This window comes from Malaclemys terrapin, chromosome 2, assembly GCF_027887155.1.
Source record: "Malaclemys terrapin pileata isolate rMalTer1 chromosome 2, rMalTer1.hap1, whole genome shotgun sequence".
Taxonomy (NCBI): Eukaryota; Metazoa; Chordata; order Testudines; family Emydidae; genus Malaclemys; species Malaclemys terrapin.
This window is the reverse complement of record NC_071506.1, coordinates 74,909,428-74,921,735: the sequence shown is the minus strand read 5'-3', so window position 1 is coordinate 74,921,735 and position 12,308 is coordinate 74,909,428.

Genomic DNA, 12,308 nt, shown 5'->3' with positions numbered 1-12,308 from the left:
GCAGTCAAGGGAACATATCAGCCATCACTTTTTCTTATTGGGTGACATTTGTTTTCAGAAATGATTACCGCATTCTTATAGTCTATTTACTGCAGTGAAGTAGAAGGGAAAGTATCTATTTTAATAAAGTTGAATTCATTTATTAATTTCTCCCCTCACATAATTCCATGTAAAATTTGTGCTTACATAACAGTTCAGCCTCTCCGGTCGCTCTGCAGCACATGTTAGTGCATATTACTAACTGCTCAATAGAAAGTAGCTTTGTGGAGGAGCCAGCGCCTCAACGGGTGTACAGCAATCTCACTTCAATTAAGTCAGTTTAGACCAGTGGAGTATTTGCCCTATAATTTTTAAACAGTCAAACTAAAATAAACTCCATTTAAATATGTTTGTGAAGTAAAATCAACAAAATCCAGGTTCAAAGACAAAGCCAGCACTGTTTTAGTGGGGACAAAAATTAATGCTATGATCAGGGGAAAACAGATAAGATATTTAATTAGATTTTGCTCTCATTTTATTATTTAAACCAAACACACTCATGGAAGGGTGTAAAGAAGAAAATGTTTACCATTTATCTAGTCTTCTGTCTCTCAGGTAAAAATGTAAAATGGATGCATGCATATTATGTTTCTGATAGACCAGAACTGCTGGAGCAAATCAGATATCTCAGTTAAATATGCATTTATACATTTAAAAAAATGTCTAATATTGACTATATCAGATGTAATGGCTTCTCTAGAGTCATTATGCTTCACAGTGTAACTCTTTATCTGGTATTGTATCAATCTGTAGTATTGACTGTCATGACTTAAAACAGATGTATGTTAATAACAGTATGGAAAGCAGATTAACTGCCACATGTGTAGTAATCAGTTTTTAATTTCAACATCCTAGCCCCTGTAACAGAAATTAGGACAAAAATTCTCCTCTCTGATCTGCCCTGAGGTTCTTAAATACCCTCAGGCGCCCTCATGCACATTCTGCACTCATGGCACATGCATGGGACCCCCCATTGATTTTAATGGGTGTTCCACATATGGCATATGCAACAGAAATATGCAATTCAGACTGGGAAGAAGACATTTGGCTTGAAAACACCAGTGGTTCAGGTCTACACTGCAGATTAAAGACCTGAATAAATCATTATAACCCAAATGAAATTGCTTTAGAGTTATGGGTTGAGAAGTGCAAAAAGATCAGAAAAAACTGGTTAATCTATGGTTGTTTGGACATCAGATAAAAAGATCCAATGTAATTTTAGCCAAAATGTGAAGGGAAAATATTATTTCTAGGCTCAGATCCCGCATACCATGTTTGGCCCTGTGCACATTTTTATAAGTGGTTTATAAACACCTAAAGAACAGAATTTACAGAGATAATGCGATTGAGATACCAACAGTGTTACTATAATAATTTTGTAACCTCATATTGACATAACCCACCGACTTACTGAAGAACCCCTTCATGTAGGGGAAAACAGAGAAACTATAATGATTTTCAGATACAGTTGACAAGAGACCATTTAGTAAACTTTTATTTTTTTTTAACTAACAGTATGCAGGGATGTTGGATTCTAGGCTGCTACTAATAATCTCATCAGAATGCAAAAGCAGTGACTGTGTTATAAAACCAATGATCTGTTATATTCTGCAAGAATTTACAAAAGCCTAATGTCATTTACTACACCATGAGAACCATACTTGGATTAAAAAAAAAACAGAATTCAAAAACTGATTACAGCTGATGAAAAAATAAACCATTAGTTAATGCCAATTTTTAAAGGTATAATGTATTTTAGGGTTAAAAAGGAACATGCTGATGCCTTCAGACTGGAAAAAAAGAACGACATTTATGTTTGGGAATGTAGGCCCCCAACAAGTCATTCAGTAATGTATTCGTATCAGAGCAATGCTACAAAGTAAGGATCTATCAGTCTGCAGTGGATGCCAAATGGGGGCTCAGGCTGCGGGGAACTTACATAGCCTGGAAAGAGTCTATTGTTTATTTTTACTAGCACTTTTAACTGGAGAATGGTCCAGCATGCTTAGAAATGAGTTTTCAAATTATTACAAAGGAAAGACTTTTTAAAATCTAGGACAAATGGAGCAAAGCTTAAAAAAATTACACGGAGGGAACTTATAATGTACACATAGTAATAACACACTACTCAGCCTGTTACACTTACAGTACAGTACGTTTTGCAAACACTACCTAATTAAGCTCCACAACGCTCCTTTGAAATGGTCATGTAATTTACATGCAATTTAATACAAAAGGGGAAACTGAAGGTAAGGCCAGGTTGTGATACCTTTACTCTCAAAGAGTAGTAGCTTATTTCAAAAGTAGCTCTGTTGATATCAGTGGGACGATTTGTAGTGTAAGGCACTATTCAAAAAGAGTAAAAGTTTCACAATCTGGCCTTAACTGACTTGCCCAAAGTTGCACAGCGAGTCAGCAACAGAGTGGGCACTAGAACTCAGGGACCTGATTCCATCAACTGCTTGCATGTAAATTGCACTGAAGTCAAAGGGAGATGTGTGCAAAAACCTCAGAGTATAATAGAACCCCCTGGAGTTCTAGACTTCAAGACCCACTCGCAATCCCCTAGCCCAGGATGTTTTTTTGGAATGGGAAATATGAAACCACAAAGAGTTTTCAGAATCAGAGTGTCACTAGCAGCACAAGCTTGGAAAAACTGCAGACCTCGCTTGTGCTAGTACCTGTTTGTGATTAAAGGATTCTGTTGATGGTATCACAAAGGTCAAAGTCCTGAAATCCTTATTCAAGAGAAATTCAGGAATTGGCTGGCGATGGCATAAACAAATATGTCAAATTATGAATTACTTAAAGTTAAAATGACCCAACTTCCACCTCTATTAAAAGAACAGGAAAAAAATTGCTTTCAGAAGAGAAGCTATATGACAGAGTAGTCTCAAATTGTTATGTACCAGGAGACGGCCATGCTGTGGATTATATAATTCTTCTTTGAAATATGCTAAAGTTTTGAAGAGCAAGGGTGAAATCCTGACCATATTGAAACCAGTGGCAAAATCCCATTGACTTCAATGGGTGCAGGTCTTCTCCCCAAAATTCTTAGAATATTTTATAAAACCAGATTTATCACCATCATCCTGATATGGAAAGGACACCGACAATGGAGCCGGAGAAGCTCAATGGAGCCTAATGGAAGATAAACGTCCAACAGAGTCAAACACGTGATAAAACTTGCCTAATGCTAAACTAATGCTAGTTAAAACAATAAATGGAAAGAATATTTCCCCAAAAGTGACTGATGGGGATAGTTAGAGACATCCCTTACCTTCCTTACTGACTTTCTATGTCTGTCAAAAGACAATGAGTGGCAGCTGTGTTGGTGTCCTCTGGCATGTTCTCAGATCGGGGGTGTGTGTGGGGGGGAACAAGTAGTGCAATATGCTATGGGCACAGTCCCGACAGACACAGCCATGCAGAAATTTCTGCGCTTCAGTGGGTTTACTCATGGAATAAGGTACTATTCAGACTGAGTAAGCATATTAGAATCTGGCCTACAGTATAGGCGGAGCTGGCAGTGACACCTATAGTTAAAGTTGCCCAGCACTTCCCATTATAAGCCCTGTTTTCAGTCACTTATAACTGCCAAATTTTAACTGTTGGGGACTGCATTTTTTTTTATGCCAAGTGTCTGTCTCAGGCTGAATTTTTGGGAAAATTTCAGCTAAAACGATTCAGCTGCTTCTGAGAATTAGGTGACAGGAAAATATGTTGTTTTCCCACGTTAAAAAAATTCTTACAGCCATTTGGTTGAGAAAAAATGGTTACAACTTTCTTTAACGGTTGTTCTGCGAGAGGTGTTGCATGTGGCCGTTCCATTGTAAGGGAGTATGCACCTACTGCATGGGTGTCAGAGATTTTTTTCCTCCGTGGTACCCATTGGGGTGGCTCAAGTGCCCTCTGCTGCCACATGCCACTGCATGCAGGCATAAAGGGCAGAGCCACCCCGCCCCCGTTCAGTTCCTTCTTACCAGAGATCAGAGGGTAGAGAGGGGAAGGAGGCCAGGCTGTGGAATGGACATGTGCAACACATCTCGAAGGACAGCAGTTACAGGAAGGTTAGTAACCATTTTGTGAAAATGAGGGGAGCTGCCAATAGGCTGAATGGAAGCACTGTAAATTGGTGCTGGATTCCATTTATCATAGATGTGAGAAGCTTCCTGTGGGTCTGGTGGCTCTCCATGTGGAAGTAAGCATCTTTCAACTTTAGGGCAGCGTAACAGTCCCCTTGCACCAGGGAAGGAATAATGGAAGCTAGGGGAACCATGCAGAATTTTTTTTTTCCTCGGGGATTTGTTTAACACTCTTAAATCTAGGGTAGACTTGAGACCACCTTTTGCTTTTAGAATAAGAAAATAGCAGAGCTAAAACCCCTTCCCCTTGAGAAACAGAAGAACTGCATCAATGGCTCCTGCTTGAAGGAGCAGCTGGACCTCCTGCTGAGGGACAGTCTTTTGAGAGTAGTCACTGAAGTCGGATGGGGATGTGGGGTGGAAAGGGGGAACAGAAAAAAACAGGAGGGTGTATCCCAAATCTACTGTTCTTAAGACCCACTGATCTGAGGTGATGCGAGTCCAAGCACTTTGCAAGTGGAATAAGTGATTGGCAAATATAGGGGTAGGAGCAGACGGCACTTTGGGGACTGGTTATCCATCCTTGACCAATGCGTCAAAATGCTTGTTTGGACAAAGCTGCTGGTTGGGAGGAACCTGTGGCTGAAGAGGAGGAGGGTGGTTGTGGTCACCTTCTGTAATTTCTGCCCCTTTTTCTTGAGAGTTCTTTGTTCTAGGCACAAAACCCAAATATCTGCTGCAGCCAGAACTGCTTCCTTTTCATTGCCAGCATATAGATTCCAACCAACTTCAGCATCACTCTAGAATCCTTTAGGCTACGGAGCCTATCTCTCTTGTCAGAAAAAAAGAGCAGGACCTACAAATGGAAAATCTTAGCTGGTCTTCTGGACCTCTGGAGGGAGGCTGGATGACTGTGGTCATGAACACATGAGGGGGAGGGATAGCTCGGTGGTTTGAGCATTGGCCTGCTAAACCCAGGGTTGTGAGTTCAATCCTTGAGGGGGCCACTTAGGGATCTGGGTCAAAATCAGTACTTGGTCCTGCTAGTGAAGGCAGGGGGCTAGACTCGATGACCTTCTAGCTCTAGGAGATGGGATATCTCCATTAAAAAAAAATGGAAAATCTTAGCTGGTCTTCTGGACCTCTGGAGGGAGGCTGGATGACTGTGGTCATGAACACCTTCTCATAGTTACTGAAGGTGCCACAGCTCAAGTTGCTGAACGGCTGCCTTCAACTAGCCTGAAGAGTTGTTCTGGCCACTAGCTTGCCCTCCTCCACCATTGCAGTGAATTCCTGCCTCCAGTTATCTGGTCATATGTTATCCCACAAGGAGAAGTCACAGCAACCAAGGAGTGCCTGTTGTTTTACAGACCCACTGTAGAATAAAGTTTTCATCCCAAAAGGTCCATCTTCTTTGAGTCCTCTCCTTTGGGCATTGATGCCTGGTGTCCCTGCCTCTCTCCTAGACAGCTCTGTGGGAGGTTGGAGTGCTGCCTCCATAAGAGTACACTCTGCCCTTTTTTGTGCAAGACGTAAATCCTTTTCAGATGTGACATTTGTCACTCACATTGGACTTTCCCAAGCACTTAAGGCAGCTGGGGTATAGGTCGCTCACTGGCATTGATTTGTTCCATGAATGGCCTGATTTGAACCCCAGAGATTGAGGCATAGTTCCGGCACTGTTACCAGTACCGAAAACTCAACTGGTCAGTCTAAAAACTGAAATTTATATCTGGCAAACCATTACCTTAGAGACTATCTTAAACGCTAACTATGAGACTATGCTAAATAAAAATGGGTATATTTTACAAGGAACGAGGAAAGGCCTTGCAGTCGCAAGGCTGTAATTGCTTCAAAAGCCATCGTGGGCAGTAAAAAGGAACTTTTGGGGGTGAGGTTTGGGGGGCAGCTCCTTTATACTTGCATGCAGTGGTGCATGGCAGCAGAGAGTGCTCATGCTGCCCCGAAGGGTACTGCTAAGGGACAAAAAACTTTCTAACAGTTGTGCACGGGGTGCTCACTCTCCTGCAATGGAACAGACCTGTGAAAGCACTTGAAGCTCTAGCATCTTTATGCTATGGAGCAAAGTCTTGATGTTTGGTGAGGGGGAGGGGGAGGGAGGGCATCAGAGATGTGCCTTTTGCTACCGCTGTGAAAATTCATCCAAATGTGGCCAAGTTATAAACCTCTGAAAAAAAAACTCAGTTTGTATATTCTCAGTAGAGACTTGTTAGAGTTTGGCAACTAAATTCTTTGATGATTCCATCTACAGTGAGCATGCTCCATGCCCTCACAGCTCTTACTCATGTGCCTCTCCCCCCCTCCCCTCAGAGTGCAGGCCAGGGCTCCAGGGCTGAGCAGGACTTCCCTGCAATTGTTTCTGGCTGCCACAGGCTGCTGTGGTGCTGGACACCAGAATTAAGAGCAGGGAGCCTGTCTCTCCTGTGGTCTCAGTGCCGTCCCTCTTGTCACCCTGGCAGGGTGGAAGAGGGATCAACCTGACTCAAATGCAGAGGGAACAAGAACCAGACATTGGAGGCTGGGGAGCTGCAGGGGAAATACATTGGGACAAGGATCCTGGGGAGTGGGGGGTTGTGTGGAGACTGTGGGGTGGGACTGGGTGACTGAGAAAAGCGAGTAAGGGGACTGGGCGCTGGTGGGTGGGACTGGTTTATAGAGAAAAGCTGGGTCAGGACTGGGAACTGGTGGTGGTGGGGCAATAGGGGTGGAGGAGGGGGAATGGAAGCCAGTGGTATGGTGGTAGTGTGTGTGAAAACTGAGCTCAGATAAAGAAGTCTGTGGGGGGGGGGAGGGTGGAATTGGGACTGACTGGGCAAGGAGTTTTGGACAGGGGCAGAATGTATCAGACTTGCTGAGATCAGGGGCACAAGGATCTTCGACCACTAGAGCACAATCCCCTCCAGAACCTGGAATGGAACTGAGTCTCAACATTCCCCTGCTGTCAGCATGCTGCACATGCAACCTTAATTCTGGCATTTCCTAACTTAGATGTGCTTCACTTTTCCCATGTTAATGTTCTTTTAATGTAGTTTTTGGATATAATTATATACCAAGTCTAACATTCTAGACGATGGCTCACTTTACAGTATATAGCCTGCTTTATAACGCTTTTAGGTTTCCAAGACTGCAACCTCCTGATTTTCAGAGGTGCTGAGCACCCGCAGCGCCCATTACAACCCACTAGTCTTTGATCTTTGGGGTTTTTTTTCCATAAATTGAGCAAGCCAAGAAGAGTGATATTTGTTCATGCTGACATAGGCTTTAGGCTCAGCCGTTTCCTCAGTGTGTCATACTTTACGTAATTTACAGGAATGATTTTTCTAAGGGTTAGAGCACAATTATGATTAAAAACAGGTTCAAACCTTGCACTGATTACCAGTGTAATCAGCAAGATCCCTTTCATTAAAATATACAAAGACAAATTTCCACATGTATTTTCTCTGGTTGTCTTAAGTTTGGGCTGAAAGACTTGAGCTTTTTTAAAAACAAGAAGGCTTGGGCCTTTGCATCTATCAAAACCATGTGCATGTTCTTTATTCAGTTTGCAGTTCTTTCCAATTTTTTTGTCAACTCTATGCCAATAAGTGAAGACATTAGGGCCCTCAAAGCTTTGAAAGGATGTGAGTCATATGCGAAACAGTTGTCCTAACAGCCATTTCTCCTTTCTCTACTTGTGTTATTTTTGTTCATATAGTGACAAACCCAATATTAAACATTTGTTAGAGTTTTCATATCGATATTACGTTATATTGCCATTACTGAACAGTTTGGGGCTTTGTGGCTAGCTACCATGACAATAGATGCACAGCCTGGAACCAGTTTTAGTTAATTAAAGTCAATCAATCCAAACTTTGCTAACTTACTCATGTGAAACAATAGTATAATGAACCAAAGTCTGCAAGATGATTGGGAAACACAAATTATTGCACCCTGATAAATTAAATGTGACTATTACAAAACCTTCTTTCTAAATGAATACTCTGAGAGGGAATGTATGGGTGAATAAGCATAATTTAGAATAGAGAACAAAATTAAAGAATCTGTTACAACCCATGTTAGTATTTTAATTTTTCTTTAAAAGAAATAAAAAAAACCCCCAGACTACCATGTTTATACGACAAAATGGACATAACATTTATAACTCATTTTAAAAAAGAAATCTCAAAACAAGTTTTTTTTAAATTGACCCATTCTGATATGTGAGCTAAATTATCTAAGCCACGCAGCTTTTTTACACATGTAAGGAAGTGGGCTGCTCCCAAAAGATATGGAGTTTCTCATGTTGATGTCCTGCATAGCCACTAAGTTTCCAAAGCTGTATTCTGATTGACCTTTTTGATGAGGTTAGAGCCATGTATCAACTCACTACAGAACACAATTGCCACACACCACTTCCTTTCCAGAAAAAGAGACTCTTTCTCCTCATTTTATATGGAAAGAGCCCACCAATGTTTTAAAGCAAGGAATGGGTAGGTGAGGGGAACTATCACGCCCAGAGCAACACTTTTCTTTTTCCTGCTATTTTCTATTAGCTACCTAAAGGAACTATTGAAAAGGTACAGTGCATAAAATCACCCAAAACTGGTTTTTAAATTTTTGTTTTAAAAATTCCATTTAATTTTTTTTTAACAGTAATAGTCATTCCAGTGGCTTATTACTATGCTAGGGCCTGAATTTGGCCTAAGATGTTTATGATTTTTCATTTACACAGTGCTTTTCATGTACATTGCAGTGGACAATAACTATGGCAAAGAAATTGATTCCCTGCCCCAAGGAGTTTACAGTCTGAAAACACGGTACAATATAGCATATTACAGAAACAGAATATTGCCTGAGCACTGAGAAGGACCCAGAGCTGTGGCTCAAATCTGAAAGTATATGCCCGCAATAGTGAAGAATGTCAGAAACAAATTATTCAAAGCACTTCCCTTGTTGCCTACCTAGTCTTGCATCCATTCTGCTTTAGCCTCTGATCTTCATTCAGATGCTGATTTCTGCAAAGGGTTGAGACAGGAAAGATGGTGCTGTTTACATTTCATGTAAAAGGAGATATAAAAATTGGTTGTCTCCACACTGCTAGCACCTCAGCTGTTGTTGATCCACCTAATCTCCCAGTGGCTTCATATAGATACTGAATAAAGAGGGTGAGAGGATTGAACCATACAGGACTTCGCAGCCCTCCAGGTTTTGGCTAAAATGAGGTTCCTGAGCCACTTTAATGGGATTTCATGAGGGCATTAAGGGTCCATGCTAGCATATCGTGGAGATGCCTTGGAGCTTATGTTGCTACATTCAGACATCAGTTGTATGAATGGAACACAATAGAAAAGGTATGTAACATAATCAGCTACATGTGAGAATGAAATATGCCTCTATCGCCCACAACAGGAATCCTAAAACTAAGTGCATCACCTATTAATTATACCTTTAAAAATTGGTAGACATTTTAAAAGGAGCACTAAAGATGATTTTATTTAACTGAAAAGGCAATGTAATTCAGTGGAAGGTTCAACAAAACAGATGAATTGAAAAACAGAGTTATCCATAATTTCATGAAAACATGGAAAATATTTACCAATTTAATTGTTTCCAAAAATTAATAGATCAAGTTTCTTATAGAATGACATTAATAATATTTAATTTTCCCTTCCCATTACCTTATTCCTTCCCCTGTTCAATTTCAAACACAACTGAAATATACATATATGAAACATGTGAAGCTAAGAAAGTATTAATTTGTTATATTTTATAAATGTATGTGCATGATTCATATAGAATTATTTTCATGTCTATTCTACCATCACTTTGTGTATTACTGTATTTTAGCATATTAGAAAAACTCCTCAGTGACATGGGGTATTATATAAAGCAATTTTCTATTATTATAGGCAACAATGGGGAAATATCTTTTCAAGAAAAAGTGGGATACAATACCTCTTACCATAACAATTCCAATACAGAGTCATCCTATAAAAATTTAAATTAGGGAACAGAAGGGTTGGGTCACTCACGGAACCTGATTCCAGGCTGAAACACCAGCAGGCCAAGCCTGGATTTAGTATGCAACACTGAGGCTAGACAATACTGTTTTGTAAACTTAGGTAGAGAACAGTTGCTGCTCTGAAAATCCCTCGGATGAGAACTGATCTGAATCCAGTTACCTTCAATGATATGTCACTGACTGAATGAGCCTTAACATGACCTTGCAAATTGAATTCTTCTAAGGAATAATAATGAAACATGAAGTCAGCCATTTTGAAATAACTGCTCTAGACAATTTGTCCTACAGTTATACTCTGCTAACATTGCAGCCCCTTCTTCCCACAACAAAATGCATTAATATTGTATAAACCAAAAACTAAAAAAAAAAAAAACCCAAATTAAAAGATAGCACAAAATATAGTAGGTCAAATTAATCTGGCACCTGCAAAGACATCCACATTTGCAGCAGGCTACATTGGAACCATGGTTTCCCAACCGTCACCCCCAAAGGCAGAGCATCACACTGGTATGCAATTAACACTTCCATGTCATAAATGACAGTTGACTAATTTATCTATGAGACAAAATGAGTGAGGTAATATCTTTTAATGGACCTACTTCCGTTGGTGGAAGAGACAAGCTTTTGAGCTGAACAGAGCTCTTCTTCGGGTCTGGAATAAGTAATCAGTGTCGCAGCTAAATACTAGGTGGGACAGATTGTTAAGCATAAGGTGTTACATGTTGCAGGAGACCAGTTAAAGTGAAATGGGCAATTAATACCTCTGCCATCATAGGAAAAAGGAGGGTTAATAGGTTACCGATTGTGGGAACAAGCCATAAAACAAGTGTCAATGCCATGAATTTTGGTATCTAGCAGCATGATAAATTTAAATTCCCAGGCTTAGCTTTTGAAGTTGTTGTGCAGGTTTCCTGTGAGCACAAGGACGGGGAGATCTGATATGGAGTGATCACTCTGTGAAAAGGGTTCACCAGTGGGTGATAGAGTGTTTTTGTCTTATCATTTTTCTGTGAGAGTCCATTTGAGAGTATAGAGATTGTCCAGTTTCACCCACATAATTGCTGGGGCATTTGAGCCTAATGTAGCCTCAAAAGTTCACTTTGGATCTGATCCAGTTCCATTTAAATTAATGAGAGTTGGGTCAGGCTTTTATAGTACCCATGTCATTTGTAACAATGAGAATATTGAGACTTCAAATTCAAGGCAGGAAAATGGCATCTGCAAATATGACAGTTCCCTCCATCATTTACTATTTAAATCGCCCCTGGTGCATAGAAGCATTCAGCCTGGGATTTTCATAAAAGCCTAAGGAAGTTAGGCACCCTTTGTGCCTTTGAAAATCTCCCCACAGAAACTTCTTATGTATCCATTTTGTTTAGTGTTTCATAAACTAAATACAGACTGGATATTTTACTTTAGAGCAGACCCTATTAACCTTGAATTGAAAAAGTGACTTTCAACAGGCAGTAATGCACTTCAGTTGTGAAACTGAGATTCACTATTGGTCATTTCTTCAGTCCCCCGCCAATAGTTTGCCATCATAAACCTCAAGTCCAGTCAGTAAGTATTGTGTATTATATAGAGAATAAACATGTAACTGTGAATTATGGAGCTGTAATTCTATTGATGGATTCTGGTAATATCATAAACCACAAGTTTGGAATCTTGGATCTATGCCTCACATAAGTTACTGCTCCACACACCCCTAATGCTTTCTTCATCCCTCCTTTCTTCTTGTCTACCGTCAGAGAACCGCTTAGGCCATGAGGGCAATTTTCCTTTAACATTCAGTTTATGATCACTGTTATAGTGGTAGTGCTGAGTTGTTTAATCTGGGGTTATGTCACAACCAGGAGCCAGAAGATTTTTGTACATGAGTATACTCATGTACTCATGAGTATAACACATGCAGAAGAGGGCTGTAGGCCTTTCACAATTTACATGGCTACAGAAATTCCTAGGAATTTGGCCCAGATATGGGGCTCACAGAAATCTTTTTCCCTGCTCTGCTTGGTAATGTAAGACAGACAAAACAGATAAAACTTGCTGATCGGCACTGTGCCTGGACTGCTGCAGAACAAGCAGAACACTGACATAGAATCATTCATGCACTCTGCCACAAGGAAGTTGTGAAAGCCTTTGCCAGCAACAGTAGAGCATGA